We start from the raw sequence: 27,987 nt of genomic DNA, 5'->3' as shown, positions 1-27,987 counted from the left end.
GAAAAATTCACCATCTGAATGTTGTTATCACTTAATGGATTTACAGGAATACACTGAAGCAATCTAAGATGTGTTTTGAAGCCTTGGCAGAAAGTCATTGAACAATATATTAGCTTCTGGATCAAAGCTATAGTGACTCAGGGTAAACAAAGCGTGCAAGCAACACGTAACGAGAGGGAGAAGTAGAAGCCACGTGCGAGTCCAACTCATAACCCATAAACTCGCTGTCGCTGATGATGTGGATATTGCCAATTACTACTCTCACCTTCCAAATCTGCTTCCGAAGAAACAGTCCATCCTTTTCTTATCATCTTGGGCTTAAGTACTGCTGAAGGAACCACGCAGCCGCCTTCTGCTCGCGCACCTTTTTCCATTTATCCTTTCAATGGTGATCTTCTGTGACGGCTGTTCTGATGAGCTGTAATGATGACGGATACACAGCTCTGTCTTTCGCTCTGCTCTTAATGTGCGGCCCCATCTCTGCGGATGAAAATGGATAGATTTGGGTTGTCGGTGATGATTCTTTTTTTTCTTTTTTCTTTAAAAGAGTCCCATGTTATGAACTGCGAATAAAAACTGCACTCACAACTAAATATGTGGGGGAAGTCTCCTGGCTGAAAACATGATTGGAGCTAAAGGAAAATACATCCTCCTTCGGTTTCTGTATGAGATGTAATGCACAGGGCAGAGACGAAGTGAAGTTCTTGGATTTACATGGAAGTACAGTACTCTGCCACCATTTGTATCCGCGGCCTATGCAGTGAGCATCCTGTATGGGTTAGTTCTCAGGTTCTATAATGACTCCATGTCAAACACCCATGTGGGCTTAATACAGTATTGCACGCTTGATGGGCCCCACTTGGGCTACCTCTTAAAATTTTATATGGGTACTACATTAGGTTATTTATGTTCTACTCATATACCAGCCTACATGCTAATGATGGTGTTTTCCAAAGTCTTACCCACATGGTCTGACCAAGTGGACCCATTGTGGACTAGTAACCCACATTTAGCCCAGACATAGAAAACCTTTTTGTGTACTACTTTGAACACAAGCAGCCCACATGTTTGTCCTTTATCATATTTAACTCATTTCGTAAATGCATGGGGTATTGTTATTGATTGCCCATTCTGAGCCCAGTTCCCTCATTATTGACCTCATGAGAACCAATAAAGGAAGCCCTCATGTGTGAAGCTATATGCGGCTTGCCCATTTGGGCTATTCATTTTTAGATAATTGCCCGCTCGATAAATGATAAAGTGGTATATGGATTTCACTTATACAGCACTTTTCCACCACTTGAGCCGTCCCAAAGCGCTTTACACTTTTAATCACATTCACCCATTCACACACCAATGCTGCATCCATCCACTGGGTGTAGTTTGCGGTTCTGTATCTTGCTCTTGCGGAGAGGGGGAATCAGGGTGTCAAAACTCGAAACCGTCCAACTGAGAGTCGTCCACTCTTCCAACCAAGCCACAACCACTGGCACCCAGGTATCCCAGCCATAAACCACGTGTTGCCGATAGAAGCATGTTGGCCGGGCAGTTGCATTGCAGATTGTATTCTTAGAGGTAACAAAGACAATCAACGGATGGGCTCGTTGTTAAAATCATCAGACTTTGACATCACACAGTGGAAACCTTTTTTTGTTCTGTGAAGCTGAAGAGCAGGCTGACGGGGGGAAAGAAAACAGCATATTGAGAGAAAATGGATTATGCTGTTTGTACCTCTGCCCCATGAATCAGCAGCAGAGGTTTCCTCTACATCAGGATCTCTGCAGCACTAAATTATATGGCCGCAAGAGCAAGCAGCCTTTAACACATAAACAGGGCTTTAAATTTACATAGCAAATAAAGCTTGCATTTATTTTATGAATTTTGTGGGGGAGTTTGTTTGCCCAGCTCTGGGGGAGTTTGGCTCCAGGAATATATTATTGTCAGCAACATAAGGAGCTTTTTTCTTTTAGATATATCTGCAGCATGACATCATTAACCAGTTTCACAATCGGACGCAGATATATTTAACTTGGTAATGAAGAGAAACAGATTGTTTTCTCCTCGCTCGGTATAAAAAGAACTACAGATGAGCACAAAAAACCCTGTGTGTTGATCAAAGGCACTTAAAAGAGGAAGAAGGCTTGTTTTTCAATCCAATCCCTCAGAAATGACCTAGACGTACCAATTTAATACATCAATGCAGAGATAAAAGTATAAGGCAGCCTGAACTTCATAACACGGTGTAATTACAGCACCAGGAAATGTTTCCGTGAACACAACTGCCACTTCTTTCAGCATTCAGTGTGTGAGAAAGAGGCTGTTTCTGATAATTATTATACACGTGTCCTAGTTCCTTCATTAAAATATAACTTTTCTCAAACCAAGATTACAGTTTAATGCTGGAAATGGACTCGTGTTCGGGTAAGTTGAGATGAGAGACATTGGATGAGACATTTTTCTTTTCACAAAATAAAATGTTTGGGAGAGAGAAAAAAAAGCAGTATTTCTCCAAATTTGGAGTATTTCTCCTCTAAAGATACCTGCAAATGTACAACATTAATTTCTGCAAAACTAACCTCTCAATAAAAATGTCTCCACTGGAGGCAAACTGCGCGCATAAGAATTTCCAGGCAACTAATTTGAGTCATCACTGAGGAATAAAACCCAGATTAAAGCTGGTTGGAGGCCAAAATATTAACCATAGGAAAAAAAACTACACAAGATAAAGAAGAAGGTTATCCACATAAGCCGCTTATCCATATATTCATATTTCCTATTGTCTTGGACACTTTAATCCATCATTGTAGGAGCTGGAGGCGCACAGGCACACGCCGTATATCTGCAATGTCATCGGGAGAGTGTGAAGTCGGTCCGAGAGGGACAGACTATAAATACAATGACAGAACCTGCACCGATTCCCCTCAGATTCATTTTTAGCCAACTGTAGATGGGGGTGGGTGGGGGGTGGGAGTCATCTGAAGCTGAGCGTCTGCCAGCTCTCTGCAGACCCGGCTCTTTAATCCTCTGTGAAATATCTAAGCCAGACTTTGGCTGCCATGAAATGAACTTAATTTTCTTGTAAAATACTTTAAACAAGAGCTCGCATCTGAATGCGAAAAGCTCTTCTCTCCATCATTGTGTGTGCAATGAGCGAGTGACCTATTTGGGTTTGAAAAGGATTCTTTTTTTTTTTTTAATCTTTAAGAAAGGGATTAATATATTCATTGTGATGAGTCACTCATCTGTATAGAAAGCTTTCAGTTTTGCTTTCCTCGAGGACCCCTGCAACCAGGCAGTTCCCCACATATTTTAGATCAAATTTTAACATTAATCACCCATTCATACCACTTACTTCTTGATATACAGCTGCAGTAAATACACTGCTGTTTTCTGCTGAATGTGCTCCTACTGGCACGTTGGCATTTATTGATAGAACTGAGACCACATTCAAGAGACCTTTGCAGCACATCTCTCAATGCTCCCTGATTGAGTTCACATATTATAATCCATCATATTATAGCCGTTTGCTGCTACTGCAACAGATTCAGTAGCAGTAAACTGCACAGTGAATTCCAATGCAAATCCAAAACCAAATAAGCTTTTTTTTCCTTTTCCATTTGTTTCATCTAATTTCAATCATTTCTGTGCTCAAAATAAAATAAAATAAAATAAAATAAAATAAAATAAAATAAAATAAAATAAAATAAAATAAAATAGGTTGGAATTATGTTGAAATGCTGAAAAAAAGTCTTACTATGGACAACTTTGTAAGATGTTGGGAAAAAAAGACTACTTATCATTTTGTGGAACCCTGTGCATTTTATATGATGGATCCAGAGCAAGGAAATGCCAAAGAAGTGATATAAATTGCACAAAACCAGTTGATGGAGCCTTTACAAACAGCCATGTCATGAGCCTTTGTGTGCCAACTTTGTACTTTTACCCACGTTCCAAAGACTGACTTTTGATGGTTAATTAGGGACTTTGAATTAGTGGTAGTAGTAAGTGTGTATACATGCTCTTCACGCAGTCATCTGTGAGTTGTTGTTTTTTTTAGCTTCATGTGGCACTAAGTGTCTGTTCAACTAAGGCCCCATTCTCACAATGCACCACAAACATTAACAATGGTGAGTAAACGGATATTTTTATGGATAGACGACCAAGTTGGATTGTTATTACGGGTGAGTCGCCTATAAAACTACCAAGCACTGTCATGCTCAGTTTCTGCATTACTTGATGAGTGTTTTCCAGTCCTGGTCCTATAGGGACTCAGTGTATGCAGGTTTAATACATCTTGCGAATGTTTTACAATCAGACATAAAAATTAGACGCTTCACGACAACCTCCTGACTTTGATTTTGGTCTTCATACATTTATACATCGAAAACCCAAAGTTCTATAAACTCACTGACGTATCAGTCCACTAATACCACCAACCATTAGGGATGCACCAACACCACTTTTTTAAAGGACGAGTTCAAGTACCGGTACTAACCTTTGGCTACTTGCTGGTGCTGAGTACCAATACAAGTACTTGAGTTCAGATGATTCATCTTAATGCTGCATGTCACAGACTTTTTGTTGATACCTTATCAAAGCGTATTAGCTGTGTTATCTACTTCTGATGAACAGTAATAGTGAGAAAGTAGGAAGAAAAAGTTAAATTAACTATTTTAAAGTGTAAAGAAATGCTCATAAATGCAAATCTCTCACTGACACTCACACTCCTGTCTTAGAAATCTATATGCAACCAGAGCCAAATGACTGCAATGTTAGGTGAATGGACAGGCAGAACTTTTTACTATACCACAGCAAACTCAGATGTAGTACTTGGAATACATTGTCTGAAAAAAAAAGCTTGGAAAAAAAAGTTCCGAAAATATGTGGAGTGCACAAATAATGTTTTATTAAAACATCTTTTTCAGAAGTGAGTATAAAAAAAAAGAGAAATCAACCGCAAGCCACCTCAACTGGCTCCCCTCAGTGCAAAGGAGTCGCGGCTCGAGTTTGAGTGTCTCCCTGATGGCTGAACTCCTCTATCATAAGGAATGGAGCCCACCACCTTGCTTAGAAAACTCATTTCAGCCGCTTCTATCCTGATCTCAATCTTTCGGTCATGACCCAAAGTTCATGACTGTAGGTGAGGGTGGGGACAGACACTGACTGCTAAACAGAGAGCCTTGCTTTACAGTTCAGCTCCCTCTTCACCACAATAGTCCGGTACAGTGACTGCATTGCTCCAGCCACCTGTCTGAATCTCTGGCCAATTGCACATCCCCCCCCCCCCCCCCCCCCCCCCCCCCCCCACACACACACACACACACACACACACACACACACACACACACATATCTCTTGAATAAGACCTCAAGATAAAGATGAACTTCTTCACTGGGGGAAGCTGCTCTACTCCCAATGCGAAGAAGACATGACATCCTTTTCCTGGGAGTCAGGCTTGAAGATGTTACTGTGGATTCTGACTTTACATTTTCTCCCTTGTGTGAGTGGATTTCTTCCAGGCACTGCGGTTTCCTCCTACAGTCCTAAAACATGCATACAAGGTTAATTGGTGACCCGAAACTGCTCCTGTGTGTCTCTGTGTGTTTGTCTTGTGATGGACTGTAGCCAGTCACAGTGAGCTGTCTGAGATGTAGCCAGTCCTTGGCCAGAATTACCTGGGATTGGCTCCAGCACCCCGTGACCCTGCACATGATGAAGCAGTATAGAGGATGGATGGATGGATGGATGGATGGATGGATGGATGGATGGATGGATGGATGGATGATATACCCCTGAATAATGCAATATACAATATAATATGCCCTGAAATGTGCAAGATACAATAAAAAGTAACCCCATAATATGCAACATGTAAAACAATCTAATGGGCAAAAATGTGCAATATGTTGCTGAAATGTGGAATATATCTCTGAAACGTCGAATATACCCCCAAAAGGTGCAATATATAATATGGTGTGGCCTCAGAATGAGCTGTAAATGTAAAAAGGCTATTAATGTGGAATATGAATAAGACCCCACTCATCACTTTCTCTTCCTGATTTTAGTATAGTTTCACAAATGCAATGGCGAATAAGCACTGTATTATCCATTTAATATAATACCTTTAAAACAAAGCAGCTATAATACTGCAGGAGTGCTGAATAAAGTGGCTTTGCGTGGATTTTCGCAGCTGGGGACGAGCTCAAGCCATTGTTTCCACTGGCGCATTGTCTGCTGAGTGGGCTGCGCCCGGTGGAGTCGCTCTGCACCCAGTGGAGCGCAGCTTCCTCCCGGACTTCCTCCCTCCTCTTTTTCCCCGCGTTTGAACCGCGCGGCTCCTCCGGCGGAGCCCCGATGCACGCTGACGTCAACAAACTTACCGAGCAGCTGTGGAGGCAAGCCGAGGAGGAGGAGGAGGAGGAGGAGATGAGAGGAGAGGAGAGAGGAGAGGAGGAGGAGCGGAGGAGCTGCTGGATGTGGAGCTCGGACTGTGCGCACCGCTCCAGACCCGGTGGGCTTGTATTATTTCCTGCGGGGCAACTCGGACTTGTTTCTGGCTCTTTCCTGTGTGAGTACCCGCCTTCCTCTCGCTTTCTTTCTTTCTTTCCCTTCCGCCACCCCTCACCCCCCCAGTCTCTGCCTGCCTCTCCAAGCCGAGATTCACGCACCGCTCCCCGGACTTCGCTGCTCCACTTTATCGGCCGGTGTTATTGTTGCTCAATTTGCTCTCCCTCACGGGCAACTTACCGCAGCTTCTGGAAACTTTTAGTAAGCCTGTGGTTTTTTATGTGTGTGTGGTTTTTTTTTTGGTGTTAATTATTATTTTGTTTTTTTGTTTGTTTAGTTTAGGGAATTAATTCCGCTCCTTGAATCTAACGGGGGAAAGTTTGTTGCGCAAGTCCGTGCAAGGTGGACGCGAAGCGAACGAGTTCTGCTTTTTCCTCTTTTTCCGCTCGCTTCGACGTCGTCCTCTATCGAGTTAAAACAAGTGTTTGCGTGTTTAGAACCCCGAGAAAACCAGTAAAGGAGAAACCAGCGCTCACGTGTTGTAGCGAAGCAACATTACTTTTTACGCACGTTTTACGCATATTAACCGACCAAGTTGATTTGTTTTGCTTTATGTTGCGAAGACGCTTTTTTCTTTTCGCACGTTTTCCGCGTGTTGCTCGCATACGAGCCCGTTGGATCACGCTGCTATTCATCACTTTGCTTTGTGTGACTTCATGTGGGGCATGCTGCACATCACTATCAAAAGAGGCGGCGATTAAATGGCATCGCATCCCGCATCCATAACGGTTCCCCTGCAGGAGATTCCGCAAGATAATAACTTTGGAAAATGCTCTGAAGCGCCAAAGATCCAAGTAAAGAAAATAATGCAGAATAATCGTCTCTCTTGGTGGATGGTGCATGTGGCACTTCCAGGCCCGCCTTAATGTACCCATAGGCCCCGGGGCTTGAACAGAATTGTAGGCCCCCCCCCCTGAGCGCAAACCCTAACCCCGAATCGCATAAAAAAACCCAACCCTGCAACTCCTACATGTGTCAAAAATAAATGTTAAATGACATCTTGCAATGTGTATCAAAATCTCAATCTTTAATTAAAAAAAACAACAACTACAACTCAACTAAAACAGACTGTCTCTTGCAAACAACAGAAAACATGCTTCAAAAATATGGCAGAAATAATAAATATGAGCAAAGCTATACATCTTAAAAGGGTCTTTTTCTTGACTTTCTGGTTGAGAAGTCTTTAATTATGTCCGTAAAGTCCAAGTCACGAAGTATGTCATTTTCAAGTGACATCAGTGAAAGATGGCTAAGTCTCTCTTGGTGCATCCCTGACCTCAGGCGAGCAAAACACATTCCCACTTTGTGGAGAATAGCAGAGCCACTCTCTATGTACATTTTCCCCATTGATGAGTTTGCGCATGAAATAGCTTTTGGAAAAAAAACGTTTCTGGCTTTTGAACTGGCGTTCTGAAGCAGACACATCAGCGTCCTTATTCTGGCAGCGTTCTGGTCCCATTTTGGCCCAATAGCCACGTACGTTTTCTGCCACACTGGCAGGCTCCCCCCATCGAACAGGGTCTGAGTGAAAGGGGTCCACAATGTTCGAGTCCTCTTCCACTCCTCCTCCTGCTGCGGGAGGAGTGTCTGCTTCAGCGGCGCCTTCCGTCTCTGCTCCTACCTGGTCCGCGCTCTCCTCCCCCGACTCGTCTGGGCGTAGCGGTGAAATGGCAGCTGCATAGCTAGTGGTTGAAGGCTGGGGTTGGCTATACGGGGAGGGCCGTGGCACCTCCTCTAGCAGCTCCTCCTCACCGGAATGAGAGCCAACAATCTCCTCTCCGCTCTCGCTGTCAGCTGCGCGGCCTGCGCCTCCCGTGTCAGGGTCACTGGCTGCAGCGGCTGCGGGTGCCAGTTCGCCGAGGCTTGTGGAGGTGCCTGCGTCCGCGGCGCTGGTTCCACCTCTGGTTTTTGATTTAAAAAAGCCCATTAGCTTCGGCATATGGCTCATAAGTTCTTTATCACGACGCTCCTTCTCCTTTTGCGTCTTTCTTTTCTGTGCACCGCTCTCAAACTTTTTCTTCCCCGACATTTCTGTCTCTCGCTACGAGTCGCTATCAAGAAGTGTTATAAGTGAATAGATGCGTTACGTACATAAGTTACGTCTTTCTATGCGCTTGGATTGGTTAGAATTTGTCACAGCATCAATGTATGACAAATTCTAGCTAATTGGTCAGTTGTATGTGATTGACAGTTAAAACAAACAAATTACAATATAATATGGAATTCGATTATATCTGATTTGGCCCTCTGGGCCAGGTAGGGCGGGCCTACTCCAGGTACACACGTGGGAGCGCATCACTATCATCCGGTTCGTCATGCAGCAAAGTGAAGTGATTGACATGTAAATCGACCAATCATCTTTTCTTTTTCCTTTTTTCCTTAATTCTGATAGGCCCTTGACAATAGTAGGCCCCTGGGCTCCAGCCCCTGCTAGCCCGTTGGATAAGGCGGGCCTGGGCACTTCTGCTTTTCCACCCTTCCCATGTCACGGAGCCATTGTATTCTCCAGTTGTGAAATCAAGAGGGTAGAGAGGGGAGGTTCATGGGAAGACTTGTTGAGGTCAGCGATTAAACGCAGTTTCACAAATCCCCAGGACAGGTTGATGGCGCAACACATTCACACGAATGAGCCCTGGCACCAGTAATTGAATAGCTCCTCTCATCTCATGTGAAATCAGGGTGAATTAGCCTTGAGGCTCTTTTTGCAGATTGCATATTTTTTTCTTCCCTCCCCGTCTCCCAGGCTCTCGCAGCAGTCAGCCAGAGCCTGAACAAAGTGGTCACGGACAGCTGATTTCAGAGAGCCTTAAACAAAGATCGTGTAAATTTCACGGCGGTCCACATACTGTGCTTCAGCAACTTCTCCTTCCTCCCTGGCTCGCTTTGTGGTCACCGCCTTGGGATTTACTGTGTCGGAACAGCTAACAGCTCTGGGTGAAATATTTATAGCGTCGCGCTATTGTCTTTTGGAAATGTGTCTGCTGTCTCTGGGGGGCTAAATTATAATGGGTGCAGGTGCACTTAAAGCATCAGGCACCGCTTCAGTTAATGTGGAGCCAATCAGGGGGTCAGATACTATCTCTGCAAACGACTCTCCAAGCTGGAATGGCTGGCGTTTAGGATACAGTATTATGATAAAGCTGCCACCTCTCCTCCTGCTGTTGGTCCACTTGTTAAACCTTTGCATACTTGGCTTGCTTTCTTCACTCCGTCGGCCCTTTACGTCCAGTGTTTTGGCACATATCGTGGTTAATCTGTTGCTTCCAACTATTTGTTTTTCTCCATGTGACCAGTGAGTTGTCCGGTGTGAACCTGCCCGGCCTCGATCTGATCCAGATCCTCGTCTGGATGGAGTGTGAATACGGATCGGGAGGGATGGACTGATTACTAGATGATTTGGGAAACGTATCAAACCGAGTCGTTTTCTTTAAATCGTTTCAGTAGACGCTTCACAAATGCATGTTAGTTACAGACTAAATGACCTTCTGGATGGAACACGCAGAATCGCCACTGTTGTGGGGATTTGACAAAGACCTGAATACATTTGGAGAAATTCTATCGCTTCCCTCAAAAATGCTGCAACTTTTGAACATTTGGTTGGATATTTCATCACAACCATATGTGTGATAAAAAGTGAAATAAATGGCAATTTTCAGTTCGTTCAATGGCTTTTTTAAATTATTTTTTCTCCAAGAAAGTAACATCATTATTGGGTGTCTGGATGGATGGATGGAAGTGCAACATTAGTTTGACTTCCTGTCACGTCCTTTTTCTCTAAAGGAAATTGCTGAGGGTAGATTTAACACTGCCACCTTATGGCTTAAAACAGATGTACTTCTGTTTTCCCTGAAATACAGTCATCTTTTTTTTTTTTTATTGGAATAACCCTAGTGCTGTTGTATATCATCTTGCTAATGGCAATACATTATCCCACAGTGCTGTCATGAACTTAATGTTTCAGTCGAGTTACATTGTGTTAAATTGGCTCGACACAAGTTGTTCCGTTGGCTTTTAAGGTCTTTTTATAGTTTTATTATAGTTATTCGGAACTGCCGTTGAAATAATTTAGCTTTATCTGTAATTTTTCTTTGGCTCAAGCAGTTGAAAAGTGCTATATAAGTGAAATCCATTCATCATTTTGCCTCCAATTTTCTTTTTAAATCTTGTTTTTCTGGACAAAATTCTAAGATGTTACATAAAAAGATGCTCCCGGAGCCGCAGTCAAACTTCAAACCGTGGATGAAAACATAGAAGAAGTGAGGGAAATGTCACATTTCTGTTAATTTTCTGGTTTAGTACACCGGAAGGGATTTGACCTGAATGAATATGTTAAGGAATTGCAGGCAGATGAAATAGATGCTGCATGATTATTTAATGATTATGACTTTGCAGGATTGCGAAAATAGAATAGATGTGTTTCAAGTTGGTGTCCAGGCTAAAGTGGAGTTTCTTCTCAACACTTGGAGCCGTTAAAGTGGAAACGGTTAATGTGGTTTTGTTGTATAGAGTGGAACTGTGCTCTAATGTGTTAGTTTAACCCATTAATCTCGCACATTGACTGTAACTGATTTGGTTCAACATATACAGTTTTTATGCAAAACATAATTAATTAAAATGATAGTCTTTAGAGATTGACCAAGTAGTAATTCAGAGGTTGGGATCATCAATGGATTTGGACTCAAGAGGCAGCAGAACATTTTTATTTATTTATTTATTTATTTTTACTTTACCCTGGTGTTGGTGTACATTTTCAAGATATTGGTTTTGACTCAATTTTAGCTATTTAAAGTTTTGATCTTGACTTGGTCTCGGGTGATGCATCGTTTATCGTTTATCTACGTTTTTTTCACAATGTTCTGTGACATGTGTTTATTACATCACATGATAAGTAAATGCTTAATGCAGACTTTTGTTGTTGATGATTAGTTGTATTGTTCTGTTCTACTTTACAAAATATTTGTCTTTAGGGTGAAACATAGGGTAAATATAAAGTTTAGAAATTGGCATCAAATAGCAAAATATGCACGTTTTGTGGGACTTTATCACATAATTGCATTCTTTCGACAGTCAAAAATGGACATATAACTATTGATGCTATGTTTATAATAAAATCATCTGAATAATAGCTAAACTTTTTTTCTTTTTTTGCCTGGTAATGTAACTTACAAATTAAAATAGACTGCTATGCAATGCTGCTACTGTACTTCTGAAAAAAGCTGTGGTTCTACCATAGTGGATCAACAGTGCAAGCAAAATGTCGCTAAGAAGAGAAAGCTACACAGCATGATTCAAACTTAAAATTAAAACCTGTGAGTAACTGCCAAAAACAAGAATATTTTTTTTAATTTGACTGAAAAAAGGGCTAATGGTGGGCTTAAAGCACAAGGTTAAGAGCTGAGGAACAAATTCACAGACTGTTATAGTCCAGATTATACGGTAATATGAAAGTCCGATTTGCTAATTGTTTCTTTTTACTCTTGTCCCAATTATCAACATTGATAAAGCTTTATTTCATTGGTATCATTTTATTGCTTGAGATGCTGTGGGGTTTGGATGTTTGGCCACGCAGTCAAAGAAAATGTGACTTTAGGTTAGTTGTAGCAGGATTTCTCATCGCTAGCAGGGCAGCGTGGGTGGCGAGCACAATCTGTTACCTGCTGAGTCAATTTCGAACAACCCTGACATGTGCGGTTGTTGGTGTACAGACTGGGCAGCTTTAAGCACACGAAGGTCCTCTGTTCATTTTGATCGTTCTTTTCCTGCAAGGTTTCATCAGACAAGCAATAATGGGGACTAAAAACTGTAAAATGAATCTGAGGTTATTTACCAATTTTCATTCATTTTCATTTTCAGACCATAAATTGCTACTTTATTGGAGGCTTCGGTACTCTTTGCATGCTTCCGAGTGTTCAACAGGCACTTCATCCATCAGTTGGTGATCGCACCGTGACTGATGACACGATCACACCCCGCCCATGCTCCCGATTGCTCTATGTCACCAGAAACTCTGTTTTCAACGGGTTCATCTTCCCACCCGGAGTTGTTTTCTGTCAGATCGCTGCAAAAAAACAAAAAAAAGACCCCCGATGCGACTTCAGCCTTCGTGGGAAGCATCAAACGACTCCTCATCTGCCGTGACGATTGCAGCTGTTAACCTGTGGAGTCAAAAACTGAGCGGGGGTGGGATTATAAGGTCTCTTTTTTTTTTATGGGATCAGCTTGTTTATCCTCATCTGCGTGGGAAGGAAATACCTTCGTGTCTCGTGCGGGAATATCTGGGCCTTTTTGCGTTGGAAGTAATTGATCGTTTTTTGTGTCGCTGGGCTCAGGTGTTGTCTCATCATCGCTGTGATGGAATGTGCACTTCCGATACAACTCGATTAATCAGGAGCTTTGACGGATGAGACAGCCGACAGGGCTTTGAGTCGCTGCCTGTTTCCAAATTTGCCTCGTGTTTCCTTTGTCTCACTCTTTCTTAGATGAGCCCGGCATTGTTTCATTAGATAAAAGGCTTCATTCCGGCGCTAATGGAGTCCCATTCTTGCCCGCATGATGTGTTACTCCAGGAGCATATTAAGACCTACAAAGAGTAAAAAAAAAATTAAATACAGCTCAAAATCCAGGCACTTAAAAAAGTATATTTTACATTCAGAGCTTTGATGTTTGAAAATAACACTGTGTGCTACTTTCTGCTGCTTAAAGCCCACAGAGCTCATCACCATGTGCATCGTCGGTCCTGGTGGAGAGGTTTGTGGAGGCCAGCGCTCCAACATTTGTTAACAATGCACCTTGTTGGGGAAATTGTATGAAACCAACCATTGGGTTTTGTGCTTGAACTTTTACAAGGATCAGTTGTAGGAACCAGTCTGAACTCTGAACCGCCGGCGCCGTTTACACAGAAATGTTTCCAAGTGAAAACGCAGAACCTCTGTTGAGTTTCGGGTGCGTGTTTATGCGACAGTGCTGCTTGCATCCACTGAACACGTAACTTTTCGAAAACTGCTCACAAGGTGGAACTTTAGTCAAGCGAGTGGTGGCCCAACATGAAAACCCACATCATTTACACTATTTCTGCCATTGCCATGTCGCCACGAAACGAAAACTCAAAAACAATACAATACGTTTTCTCTTGAAATGTCTCTTTTCTTGCCACATCTGTTTTAGTTTAAGCTTAGTTGAGCTTTGCTTATTTTACTTAACTGCATATATAATATATTTAATTCTTGTGATTGAGGTGCATTTTAATTAGAAAACACAAAACAGCAAACGACAGCGTGAGCTAGAAGAAGCTGAGGAAAACAAAAAATTAAAAAAGAAGCTTATAAAATGTCCTGCAGGACATCATTACTCTGATGTAGACTAATGATGAGCTCCAGGCACTTCTCCATATATGGACAGGTGACGGTATATCGTAGTTGCTTGTGGTCGCCCACAGGAAGAATGATGTTTTTAAATTGCTCTTGTGTGAAGTGGGCTTAATGGGATGAATATCCATTCTTTTACTTTACATTACCGTGTGGCTTTCTAATTCCTAAGCTGTGTTTATTTGGGGCTGGAGGGCCTCAAAAGAGAAGGTGATGTAACTGTGTGACCTTGTCGCAGTGGTTTGGTCCACATTCACAAATGCAGTGGGAAAGTGGACCAAATAAAAAAAAAAAGGGTGAAAGTTTTCGATGAACAGTGTTCGCACCCTTATGTTATCTCAGCTTAGTGTGTTGTAGCTGCTTTTAATCTTGGCATGTCTCTCTTCAGTTGTGCTCTATATTTCATGTTTATTTTTGTTCTTGCATGATGCGTTGCTCACCCTGACATAAAGAAAAACTGAGTGTGGTGATTGTTGCTTTGACCTTGTATAAATATAATTTTTAATACCGTATGCTTTGGAACTCCCTGCCATCATTTGTTATGAGTTAACAGAGAACATTGCATAAAGATTGTACTCGTGTAAGTCTGTGATTGCACACATTATTGTTTGCTTTGCAAAGTCATTAACATAATGCATTCCCTTGCACCTTGCATTAAACCAACCATAGCCTTTAAAGCAGCAGGGAATACCGTTTTTTTTACTGCTGGTTTCCTCCATTTGAACTGCATTCAGTGTGGAACTATTTATATTCACATTGGGTTTATGGAAGAAACACTTAAATGTTACATACTACGATGTTCAAATTTTAAACTTGCAGTAAATTGGTCATATATGCATGAGGCGCCAGTATGAAGATTAAATATTTGCGGGTTTTTGATCCAGGCCAAACAAGTACACGTAACAATATTATTAGAAACTTTTAAAAGCCCTCACTGTGGGTAAAAAAAACCCCAAATATTTTTAGGCATAATCACAATTGAGTCAGCGTTTCTGAAAGTTTTAAAAATGCATCACCATTTTGGCGTGCCAGAACAAATTAGACTCACCAAATCTCAGCCATTAGTTTGCTGCTCCTGAAGGTCATTTGGCTCCACAATCACAATAAGTAAGCAAACTTTTTTAAAATTCCTGCATATATTCTTTTTTTTACATGCAACCCTTCGGCTTAAACACACGTTTGGCTTCTCCTGCATCCAAACCAACGCCTAGTAACTCACTGGAAGTCTTGTCAAGACTAATGGAATGGAATGTCGTCCAATAAGAGAAAGTGGGACTATATAAAATGCCCGAAACTAAAATTAAACGAGCCCGGCTCATGGTACATTTTCTAGCCTGTATCGACTGTCTACAGCAGTCGTACATTCCCCCCCCTCCTCGGAAAATAAAAAGCCAAATGAGTCAAGGGTAAATAAGTCTGCCAAATAAGTGAATGGAACAAGGTGCTGGTGGTAATGAAAACTTTCAGCATGATAAACGAAGCCTCTTATTGGCCTCGCTCCTGGGATCCCACATCACCTAACCAAGATGGAAATTGCTTTTTCTGTGAAATATTTCCCACGCTTGTCCGCACACGATCAGCATTTAGCGTCTGCTCAGGATTTGTCCGTGCCGGATTTGCTTTTGGCACTAAAATATGAGGAGGATGATAAAAACGATGCAGGACGACGCAGCTGTGGGAGGCTGTGGTCGTACCGGCAGAGCTGTGACGGGGGTCAAGGGTTGCATTTATGGCCAAAACCGGGATCATCAGAGTCTCTCTGAGTCGGTGATCACCCGTCTCCGTCGAGCGCGCTCGTGCACACAGCTTAGCTCATTTATTTTTGAAAAGGCAACTTATTAATGCTTACATAACACGCTGCATCTTGCAATCTTGCTGGACTGATGGGTTTAACCTTGTGGACATATAGATCTGAGGTAATTTCTTTAATAAGGTCCTCAGACACGGCCGGAGTTTGATTTGTTGCCAAGCCCGTGGGTGTTTTGACCATAATTCCCCACGATGTAATTGAGTTTTTGTAGATTTTCCTTGCGTTTCTCTGCGAGTTGAACAGAAATGAATACACATCAGTCACAGCTCGGAGTAAACGTACAGGCTGACACCTTTTACAGCCGTCATTTCTCCCTGAGTATTTGCCATAAATGCGAATACTACTCCTCTGTGTTTACAATAAAATATAAACTCGTGCTCATGCTATGTATGCTAATAGGATTCATAGCAGACAGCTGATGTTATTGCTCAGTGGGCTATTAAATAGAGCAAAAGAAATATGAAAAGATTGCATTAGATGAGATTAAGTAGATATTTTTTGTCCCGCTGGGGAAATGTGACTTGGTTTTTATGAAGGCAGAGCTGTCAACAGAGAGGAGCTAACACATTATGTGGTAAAATGGGCAGAGTCCCTAAATTAGACAGCTGGGGAAGTCGGGGAATTTATGTTCCTATGCAGTGCATCCATTTAGATGCATGTAAAGGACATGCATTTGTAGCATGAGTAAATGTGGGTCGCAACCTTGAAAAACGAGTCTTCTCTGCTAATGCCAAACAGATTTTTTTGTGTCGTCGGTTCTTGTTTGATGGATTTGATTTGATTGGAGAAGCATATTGGTAATTTAAGAACATCATTGTATTCATTCAACATATGCAGACGCTCGGATGATTACCATTCGAGAGCATCTGCATGACAATAACAAACAACCAGCAAGTCAATCCCATGAGCCACCTGCATGTAAATGACAAGCATTGTTATTACCCACAAAAGCTCATGCGTGGATGAAAGTATTGACGCCACACATACTAATCTGCTTTTCCCCACAACAATACAAAATGCAGAATAAGCTGTCGTTCACACACCCATCTATGCTGCCCATCCCACAAATGTTTTATTTATTTATTTTTTTAAATGTGACACAATTTGAAAGGGGAATAAAGAAATTCTCCTTTTCTTTTTTTAATGCTATGTTTAAGTTTATAACTTCATCTTGAAGTTCAATATCCTTAACTGCTTTTTGATATATGCTGCTCATTGACATTCCCTCTGATACAACACATTGAAATCTGATGTGGTTTTTACATGCTGATAATTGTATTACACTCCACTTCGCAATGTAGATTTAATATATTTGAGTAAAGTTGAATTAGCAGGGACAAGTTCTACAATGTACTTTACTAGACGAGCATTATTCCTCTTTTTTTTCTTGTTTGTGGATCTAAAACTATTGTTTTGGTGCTGTGCTTGTGTTGCTTTGATCATCTCTTTATTTCCTACTGCATTTCTATTGGTTGTTAGCAACTGTAGCTCATAACAGCAGTAGGAAGTTAGGCGAGGGTCCTGAAAGTGTTGTAAGGCTTTGGTCACAGGATCATTACAATAGTCTTCCACCTCACGCCTCTGAGTGCACGAGAGATTTTAACCCACATTTAAAGTAGGGATGAGCCGATAACACTTTTCAAAATGACAAATACATGTAACAAGCAAGCCTTTAGCTACTTGTTCTTACTCTAGCCACTGAGCAGTTAAACTAATGAGCAACATCGGGGTAACTCTGCTGGTCCAAATGTCTCTGGTGTTTTACGAATTCGTTTTTGCAGAACTTAATTTACAGTCTGTCATACTTTTGTCATCGCATGATATCAGGATCTGATACCGGTTATCAGTGTCATCATAAATCCCCATCATATGTCTGGAACGCATGGCAGTTTCTTCCAAAGATGATAGGATATGCATCTGTTCTGCAAAATAACTCCATTGGCATAGGCATTAACATTTGGAATTGGAACAACTTCCTGCTGTTGAAGCTGTGAGACGATCGGATGAATTTGTCTTTTTTGTTATTGGCGCACATTCTTTTTCGGTGACGAAGTTTTTGAAACAAACAACAAGAACTGTTAAAAGCCAACACAACCGACCAGGTGGCTGACTAATGAGCCGATAAATCATTTCATGTACGACACTGTAAGGGTGCAACATCAAGGCTGCTCTGCCTGAAGTCTTGCGGCCGCTTCGCCTGGTGAGTCCCAGACCTGAATAACCGGTGGAAAAAACCCCAAAAAAAAACCCCACAAAAAAAAAGATGAACGGGCCCTGTTCATTCAAGAAACTCATTAAAGTCTCTTTGTGCCTTCCCTTTGATAATCAGTCGATTATTGTCGCAGATACATTTTCTGACACTACCTTCCTTCGTTCAGTGCTTCAGATCAAACCTTTGAAGCTCCGGCCATGATATGCATTTCAATGAGCTATTTCAAACCTGTCACACCGCAAAGTAATTTGGAGGATTGTTTGAGTTATTAATTTGGAGAGTGGGTGTCTGTGGTTGCAGACAGGTAAAGGCGAGTACGACGGCTCGGCTATTGACATTTGGAGGAAAAGTTCGGACTCTGCCGCGCATCAGATTGATTTTACAAATCAATCACATGGGAGACAAAGGAAACAAACAACCCAGTTGGTTGGGGGGGGGGGGGGGGGGGAGTGAGCAGGCGAGCTCCCGTCTGCCTTTTTACATTTGTGCTTCAATCTTCAGCCGTCTTATTCGAGGCGAATCACATCTACTGATTTGATTTAATGCGGCCGACGTGATTCACTCTGCGTGTGGCTCCACACGCGGCGCCCTCTTCCTATCCGTCATACGGGCCTTGTTAACTGCTCTGAAATGAGTCATGCCGCCTCACATGCTTAGCCACTTATTTGGTTTCCTTCTTTCAACGGATGCCACTGCTGACCTCTGGCATCGAGTGTGCAGTCTGCAGAATGACATCGATGGCTGCTTAAAAACGTTTTTTTTTTTTTTTTTTCATACGTTTCCATTAATGAAAATCTTCCCGCAATTGTAATTTCCTGATGAGCGGGCTCCCATCTTTGTACGAGATAAGCTAATGGGATGAGGAACGCAGCGTCTCACAATTAGCTATCAAAATTTGATAGTGACCGCGTCTAAAAATAGACCGAAGGCGAATTACAGCCAAGGTTTTTGCCTTCATGCGCGTTGTCTATCAACGCCTCGCTGTCACCTCAGTGGGGTTTCTACTGACATATTCACCGCATGCACTCTTTCATTTTCTGTGGAAATCTGGGGAAGGAGCACTCCTTCTGTCCTTGCCTGTTAGAGGTCTACATCCGACGGGGGAAATCTCTCTCTTTGGTCTGCATTTGTATTCCTACCGCTTGCCGTGTATGATAAAGACCATGTGGCGACTTGGTAGACTCATGCCTAATACATCCCGCAGTGCAAAATAAACTACCCAGCCATGAGGGACTCTCTCTTCTTTTACTTTGATCATACATTAAATATTAACACTGGACAACACATTAAAAAAAAAAAAATTTAAACAAGCCAGAGAGAGGGATGATAGACTTTCTTTGCTTCCGTGACATCGTTCCAAGGTATGGGGATGCATATTGCTGTTGGACAACTCTTAGAAAGTGAATTTTGCACAATATCACTCATTTAAAGTGGACTCACACATTCCTGCAGTTGATAATCATGAACCTATTTATTTTCCAAGTAAAGAAGGCACATTACTTGAAACCTGTCCTTGCTGCATTGATTTATATACAGTAAGATTAAGATTGAATGCGAACTGTGATTTTTCTTTCATTTTCATCTGAAAAATCCACTCGCTACTTATTCCCTCCAAAGATGTTCTTGCATGAACATTAATGACTCGTTATTTCGTAGCTCCTAGCCACATTTTATTTAAAGTCCCACCATCTGAGAGACTCGGGCCTTGTTCACATGACATGTAAAAATGCAAAACTCTCTTTGAGTTTTGGGGTTTGGTTAACACAATGACGGAGCTGCTGAAAACACAACTTTTTTTTGAAAACGCCTCCCAACACTCTGACTCCATCTCCATGGTAACAGGATGGAGGGGGGATGCACACATGCAACTTTTTAAAACGATCTATATGTAGACGGAGAATAAAACTCTCATTGGACTTTGCAGTTTTATCGTTGAGTTACCCGTAATAGCTATTCAACTTCATCGTCTGTGCACATGAATGTCCGTGTACTCGCCAATGTTTATAAGGTATTGTTCTCTGCTCCATATGTGTGCTTTAATTAGAGAAAAAAAACCAACAGCACCCACAAGTGGACCAACATGAAAACTACACTGTTCTCAACAGTTCAGCCCTTTACCATTTAAACCAACATCGTTTTCAAAACATTGCCATGTAATGACATAATTGTTTAAAACTCTATAATATAATGAGAAGCGCTCCACTCCACTCCTTCTCTTTTTCCTCTTTGTGCACCCATCTTGATGATTAAATAACAGGATTGTAAACAAAGATGCCGACAAGGTCGGCTGATAAGATGAGGAGCTCCAGCTTAAAAGTCATCTCACGCAAACATGGCACAGTAACATTTGTTATATTCACGAGGGCTCGTGCGCTAAGCCTTGGTATCACAGTAATTACAGAAATTTCGAAAGGCCTCCATGGTCCGCATCACATCCGGAAGTTGGTGGCATTCTTGAAAATAGATTTGGTACTCGGATCCTTCGAATAACCGCAAATCCGGGGTTTGCTACAGAACTCAAAGCTGATGGTGAGAAATGTCGCCAAGGCTGATCCAAGTTGGCTCAGGCTTTTTAAACATGTTTTTCTCAGTCTTGCACCCCCAGACAAATCTGCCTAATGTGTCCTCGCTTTAATTCAAGAAGTCATTTTGTTGTGGCTGGAAAAACAGACAACTTTTAATGGTTCTTTTATTTCCCGATGAGTGCCCTTAATTTCACAGAGCCGGCCCGACTCTTTGCAGTTAGCTATTTTTTTTTTTTTTATCCACTCAAGACAACATGACTGCATTATCCACCTTCCGGAAATGAGCTGGCAGGCGTTGTGTGCATTTTATTGGTATTGTTTAGCACTTTAGTTAGGAGGATGATTTCTTTGTTCATCCTCTGAGTAGACGGCGTATCTCATCCTCCCAGACCCCTGATGCCTATTTATGTGTCGGAGCAGGGTTTTTTTTTTTTTTTTTTGCCAAGGCTGCAGTCTGGAGTAAATACTTCTCAAGTCCATTATTTATTCTCTCCCACACTATCAGCCTGGAAGCTTCCGCCACAAAGATCATTCACATTAAAACTAATTAGATTTATTTGGGCTCGTTACAATGTGGCTTTCCGATTGCAGACACAAGCATGACTTCAGTGCTGTTTACTTGTTGTTGCTGATGCTGTTGACAACAACACGTTTGTTGTCTCAATTTAATGATGTCACAATGTTGTTTATCTTTGTTTGGAATTGCTAAGTGTGCCGACACGCCCCACGCCGAAAACTCCCTGTTTTTGTTTTGGAGTGAGCAACTTTTCCTTCTCCCTGTTCTTTCATTTTTTTTTTTTTTTTTTTTTTTTTTTCAGAGACACAACAAGAAAAAGAACATCTGATTAGATCAACCTGAAATCCTGGCTCTTGGACAGCTTGCTTATCTGGCATGTTTTCATATTTCATCATAGAATCACTGGATGCCCAGCAGATTATTATAATTTTTTTTAACAAATAAGCCTCTTGACGCTGTATGCTCAACACTGTTAAAGTACAGCACTCCCTACTTTTAGTGGCTTCTCACATTTCAGCTGCAAATGCCAAAAAGAAAACCCCCCCGCAGTCATGAAATACACTGACGACAAAGGGTTGCCCTTTATAGAACTTCACCATTGCCATAAAATTATGTGAACTCGTGTCTTTTCAAATATTCAAGGAACCTAAATTTGAGACGACTGTAGCACTCGCATTGCAATCTATTTCAGTCTTGTTTTTGGCACACGCCAACTCGCCAGTCTTTAATACGCTTTCAAAACAACCGCTCCCATCAGATTTTTAATCTTTCGATCTCAAATAGATTGATCGTCTGCTTTTAACCAGCTAGTCAGTGTAGTTGATGGTTACTCTGGAATGCCAATAAGTCTTGTGAGGTAATTGACTCAAGATATAATTACTTCGTGTCCTTTGTCGGAGTCATTACCTTGGTCTTCATCTTTTTGTTCACTGAACTCGCACTGCCGTCATTTTAAAGTTTTCTTTATTTTATTTTGGAGCAAGAATAGAGTGCTTCATACTGTGTGCCTGCCAGAGTCGTCTCCCTGACATCGAACCCTGTCAGATCAGCCCCCCCACGCTGTGCTCTGTAGAGTTGTGTGAAATTGTCCCACTGTACTGCAGCTGAAGAGTTCACAAGTACAGGTTGGAAACTAAAACTGGGACTATATCGAAGCTGGCTGCGTTTTCTGACAACTGCATTTTCAGCAAAATCCTATCAGCATTAACCTTACACAAGAAAAGTTCCGTATATATATATATATACTTGTTTCCTGCAGTATTCCCACAGTTCAACTCATTACCTTGTTCTTTGTTAGACAGAAGGACTTTGAAAAGATAAGAGGCACATCCAGCTCTTATGTTGTACTCACTTGTATTTGTCTCATGAAACTATGCAGATCACTGTGAGTAGTAGGCTAATCTGCACAGCTTTGTTTGTTAAATACATTTATTATATAGTTATTCACATGCATCCGGTATCAAACTTGTGGATGTTTCTGGGGAATAATTTCCTCGTCAGCAAACAGAAATTGTATTTTAGACCAGCCAAAAATTAATAAGCACTTAGAAATGGTCCAAATCAGCACATATTTTAGTTAATTGGAACATTATCCTAAAAATATACATTGTTTTAGGGGAAAAAAGCTTCACTGACATCAAATTTTGAATGCTGCTGAGGTACGAGGCTCTTTGCCGAATGCAGCACTCTGGAGGTTCAGATTTTCAGCCTCAGCATATTCCCTCGAATTACTGAAGCCTTTACTTCTACAAAGTTACGTGGAAGCAGCGCTTACAAGGTCATCGTTGCCATGTTGTCAGACATGGCTGAATCACTGTTTCCAGATATACGGTGGGGGTCAAGTGACGTCATAGTGTGGCCAACTGGCACCGCCAGCAGCTGTAGCCATTGTCCCATGTAGGTTAACTTGTTTTATTTATTTATTTTCGTTCACGACAAGGGTGGGGATGCTCAAAGAGGGAATATTGAAGAAAGAGGTAGGTGGGGAGGCGACAGACAATATCCTTGTTAATGCTGTATATACTACTTACCAGAAATGGTTACTCAAAGCCATTTAGTTTGCGTTGATTTTGTTTATTTTAAGATATTGTTTCTCAGTTTTGCGTTTGTCCTTTGAGATTCCCTCTGAAAACGGTTGTGGAGTTCTTTTTCTAACTTACCAAAACCCTTAGGGCAACTAGTGCCAGACTTACCTTCACCATCAGGCAACAGTAAAAGCCTTAAAAGTAAAAACAATGGGGAGTTTCCCACATCTGATCTGGATTCTAGAAAGTGGCCTAATGTGGTTTTCTTTGAACATTTTCAAAATGTAAATGTGTTTCTGATCATTGCATCAGTATCTATTTTTCAGTGAGTCTTTGTTGTTTCACAATGGTTTTCGTGGGGTAATTGTGTTTCTTTACTCTCAAAGAAATGAATGATTACACCGAATTAAAGAACTTTTTTTTTTTTTTTTTATCACATAGATGCTGTTCTTGACCTCAATGCTGTTCAAATGTGTTTCAAAATTTGAGCTGGGAACTTTGGGCAACTTAGAGATGATACGGCATGTGTAAATCTAATCCTCAGATGTGTGATCTGTGATCTCCCTGAGGCCCTCATGGGAACCTCTGATTCAAGCAGTTGTTCTCGATTCATCAATAATCTCCAACTTCAACATTAACTGTCATGAGTGACTCATTTCGGTTCACTGGTGTGTAAGGCCAGATTTGGTGCCATTGACTCTCCAGCGAACAAGTGCATTTATCAACCACACGGGCCAGACTTCTGTGGAGGTTATTTCAAAACATGATGATTCCTTCGAGCGTATTGTGTGAAAAAAGTGTTTGGCTTTTAAAGACAAACAACCAACACAAACCTCTAAAGTCACGCTTGGATGACTGACCAAAGGTTGCAGTTGGCGGTTTGGAAACTTGATGTTTTGACATCACAAATGATGACCGGAGGGCAAGTCAGGTTTGTTTTTGTACCGCGGAGTGCCACAAATCACAAGTTAGTCTCTGAAGGCTTTAGAGTCTGAATAGAACCCATCCTTTCTTTGAAAAAGAAAAATACATTTAAAAGGAGGAAAATATGAATTTGGACTGATGGTGTCTGTACCTAAGAGCAACAGGATAAACACATAACCTGACAGCCCATAAAGGATTAGAAGATCGCTGAGTACCTTGTGATCAACAATACTTCATAAGCAGAGCTGGAGGCCAATGCACAGACGTATTTCTCAAAGGTCCATATTCTGTGATCGATTGAATGTTAGAAGTCTGGAAAGATAAGTTTTAACAATTCACTTCACTCACAAGCTTTTTTTCTTTCCGCCAAGTAATTTTTCACATTCATCCTACCTGACTCTGCCTATAATTACTTCTCAGGCTGATAGAACTGCATTAGCCTGTACCGCTCTGCTACTAGTTGCTGTCAATCATGGCATCACTTTGTTTTCTTGTCTTCTGTGTCTCATCAGCGCTTCCCACAGCTGAAACGCTGATGACGAGAGGCAAAAAGCCGAGTACAAGATTGTCATGTATGATTCCTCAGTTACAAGTGCATTCAATATAACCAATAGTTAACAAAACAATGATTTTAAGAAACCACATGTTTTACATTGATCACACAAGATACGAACCGACTTGCCGTGGGGTCCAGATGTGGTCCGGGTTCCAGACTTTGAGAAGTCCATACATACGGTAGGAGCTTGAACATAAGTACATCAGTCAGACATAAAACATGGAGACAAGTTCAGGAGAGAGCCCAAAACATGAAAGAGACAGACGGTAAACCCCAGGATGGCCTTTGGTCAAGCTCATCATGATAAAATGTGTAAAAACGGTCTTCGCTCCAGAGGTGGGAAACTATTTTCCCATTCTTCACTCAAGTAGAGGACCACATATTTGTAAGATTTGAATAAGTATTGACTGAACTTTCTCAAAGAAAAATAAAATGCATGCTGAGAAGTTTTCAAAAATGATAAAGGCAAATAAAAAGCCTTTGGAGGACATTCTGGCTATAAATACCACCTCAGATCTTTTGTGTTTCTTTTCATATTCAGTGAAATTGGACTGAAATGATATTAGAAAATATGTAGGATTTGTTTTTAAACCTCACATGTTGTAGCTTTCTGTGTCTTACTACAGTCCAATATCAAAACGAGTTGAAAAAGGCAGCGCATACCAATTATTTTGTGAAAATGAATTACCAAATGTGGTGAGCAATGATACTCGGAATGCAGGCATCTACGCGATTCCACTGTAATTGGCGGTGTGTACTGCTGACTCTGAGATAATAGGGCAGTGTTGGCTAATGATGCTTCTCAAATAGAAGCTACTCCCATTCAAAGATGTTTGAGCAAACTGTGTTAGAAGCTACGTTCAAACTGATGCACACAGTAACTGTTTTCTGGCTTTTGTAGTTTTGATGCTGCAATTTTAGTTGAAACAAAACAAATTAAAAATACCATGAAACACATTTAATGTAAGACTTGATCAATTAATTTAGAATTTTGGATTAATCACCAGCGTCTTCCACATCAAGGTGTTGTTGAGCATGTGAAGCTTTTATATTTCCCCTCAGCTTCTATTTACTAACAGGCCCTGAACTCTACTTGATCACGCAAAATACACAGGAACAAATGGAGCTGTCTTGGTTTGGTTTACCAGAGGAAGCCTGTTCTTTAATCATATTTGAAAATGCTTTGAAACTTGTCGCCCGTGGAAAAAAAAGAGAAGTCAGATGTTTCAGACACTTAGCCAAGGTCTTTAGTAACACCGGTGTGACAAAAATATCGGGGACTGGTCTTGTTCCCAGCTCCACTTGTAATTTTGCCATGCAGTATTTTTGCACAGAAGCCAGTTGATAACTGTGTGCATGCTTGGCTGTGCTGAGACTTGCGTATCCCCTACAGTGACAACTTCTCATCACGACCCTGTATTGATTTTCCACCTGTGGAGTCTCCACTGCAGGTCTTACCAGTGCAACGACGACAGCTATTCCAACCTACGCTGACATCTTCACAAAGCACAGTTTCTTTTTATTTTCCTTATCTCAACCTTTACAGGCCAATATCCCAAAGTTGTCATTCCATTGGACAACCAGGGGTCACCTCCCGACCCTCCTGGGCGTCTCTCTCTCTCCTCCTGTGTCTCGCTGTTCCACCTCTAGATTGTTCCACCCTTCATCTGTCACAGCCCTTGTCGCTGTCACGGAGAGACAGACAGTGATGGATGCTAATCACTTTGCCTGTGTACCCGTCTGACCTGCCGCCTCATCTACGAGCTCATCTCAGCCTGGCCTCTGCGAAGCCTTTTGAATAAATGAAATGCACCTTCTCTTCATTTCTGCTTTGTTACCGCTCACATTGTACCTTCACTCGTTGTCGCTGACTCCAGACAAATCCTACTGGTCCCAGGTTGGGGAGCAAGAATGATGCACGCATTAGGTCTTGTAAAATTAAGCAAATCTGACGTTGTCAAAGTTTAAAAAGATTGGAAAACTCCACAGAGAACTTTAACTACGTGGTAATGCTAGAAATCAACAGTGTGAGATAAACTCACTGTTTGTAGTTTGAGGCTTATTGTACTTGGTGTTGAGTGAACCCTCTGTCTATGGTATCTGCCCCCTGGAAAGCACTCCACCTGACTAAGATTCCGTTAATATGGCGTTTCAAGTAAAAAAAAAAAAAAACACATCGTCCATACATGGAAATTTCATGTGGACAGACAATGGAGTTGTATTTCTATTACGAGTGACTCTGAACTATAAAACTACTAGGTCCTACGCGAATATGGACTGGGAGTCATGACACTCTGGAGGCAAACATTGTTGTTATTGTCCATCTACTTGCTATTCAAGAAGTCTTTACTTTGGCCAGAGGGTGCTAGGGTAGTTGCTGCACTTCCACCGTCTGCACAGATATGGAGTTGGAGCGTTTCAATGAAGATTTTTCAGTTTTCACTTTCAAAAGTTGTCGCGTAAGCAAGGCCTGAATTATACCATCAAAATGAAGAATTCCAGCCAGGAACTATGATTGTGCTCACTGGTGATCCAATAGTTTATTGGCACTGAATTGATTGTTAGATTGTTTCTTTTTTTTTTTTTTGTTCCTTCTTGGGGATATTACCAAATTAGTTCCCACAACAAATAAAGTTGGAAAGAAATTATGAAAACCATCCAAGTCACAAGTGCTTCAAACCTCTGCACCTCTGAGGTGCTTCATACTCAATACACAATCTAGTTAAGGGCAACGTTGCACAACTCCACCGCAACACTTCTTTTTCTGCTGCTTGTATTCCCTGGTGTCATTCAAAGTGCTGCCGCGCTTGTCTTTAATCTCCTCACCAATTCAATAGTTTCAGGAAATGAAACTCTGATATACTTCACAGACGCCGAGACAGCCTGAAATATGCGATATTGATTTTAATGTGGTCCCAAACCTTTTATTTACTAATCAAATGATGAGTTGCTGTCGGAGAAGTCTCCCGATGGATCCACCTCAAAATAATGACTTTGATCTTGGCCAGATTATTGTGTTTGTTTGCACAGATGGCCTTGTCATATTTGTTACTCTGATTTGTTTCTTCGCATAATGGCTTGAAGTACATCTTATTTAGATTCACGTCACACGAATGTTGTTCTTGGCTCCATCCCAACATCAGTTCCATAAAATTCTGGAAATAAGTTTCTATTCCAGTGTGTACTTTCATTGATTGAAGCATGTTTTCTGGCCGAGTATCCAAACAATAGAGTTGTGATTTGATTTCAATTGGGTAGAAGATGTCAAAGAGAGGAAGTAAGCTTGTTCCATAGCCCTGAACATTCATCTTTGATGAACCTTCCTCCACGAGACCCGATTCAAACTTTACAAATCCATTTTCATTATGAGCTGTCAAACTCTTTTGTCAGAAAGCATCTCAAGCAGTTAAATTTTGATGGCAGAATTTGAAGCAAAACATTGGGCCTTTTTTAGAAAGATGAGTGATTGCTTTGCTTTTCCCAGAAGC

At 41.4% G+C, this 27,987-nt stretch overlaps 1 protein-coding gene across 1 annotated transcript in view; it reads left to right on the top strand.

The window, feature by feature from the left end:
- The first annotated feature begins 6,444 nt into the window (after positions 1-6,444).
- Positions 6,445-27,987, top strand: part of gulp1a (GULP PTB domain containing engulfment adaptor 1a) — a 92,719-nt gene continuing 71,176 nt past the window's right edge. Inside the window, exon 1 of the mRNA XM_080497551.1 lies at positions 6,445-6,568. The gene's annotated coding sequence lies outside the window, so the exon portion shown is untranslated. The remainder of the gene's footprint in view (positions 6,569-27,987) is intronic.

This window comes from Blennius ocellaris (assembly GCF_963422515.1).
Source record: "Blennius ocellaris genome assembly, chromosome: 6".
Lineage (NCBI taxonomy): Eukaryota > Metazoa > Chordata > Actinopteri > Blenniiformes > Blenniidae > Blennius > Blennius ocellaris.
The sequence above is the reverse complement of the archived record's forward strand: the minus strand, read 5'-3'. Positions and strand labels throughout refer to the sequence as shown.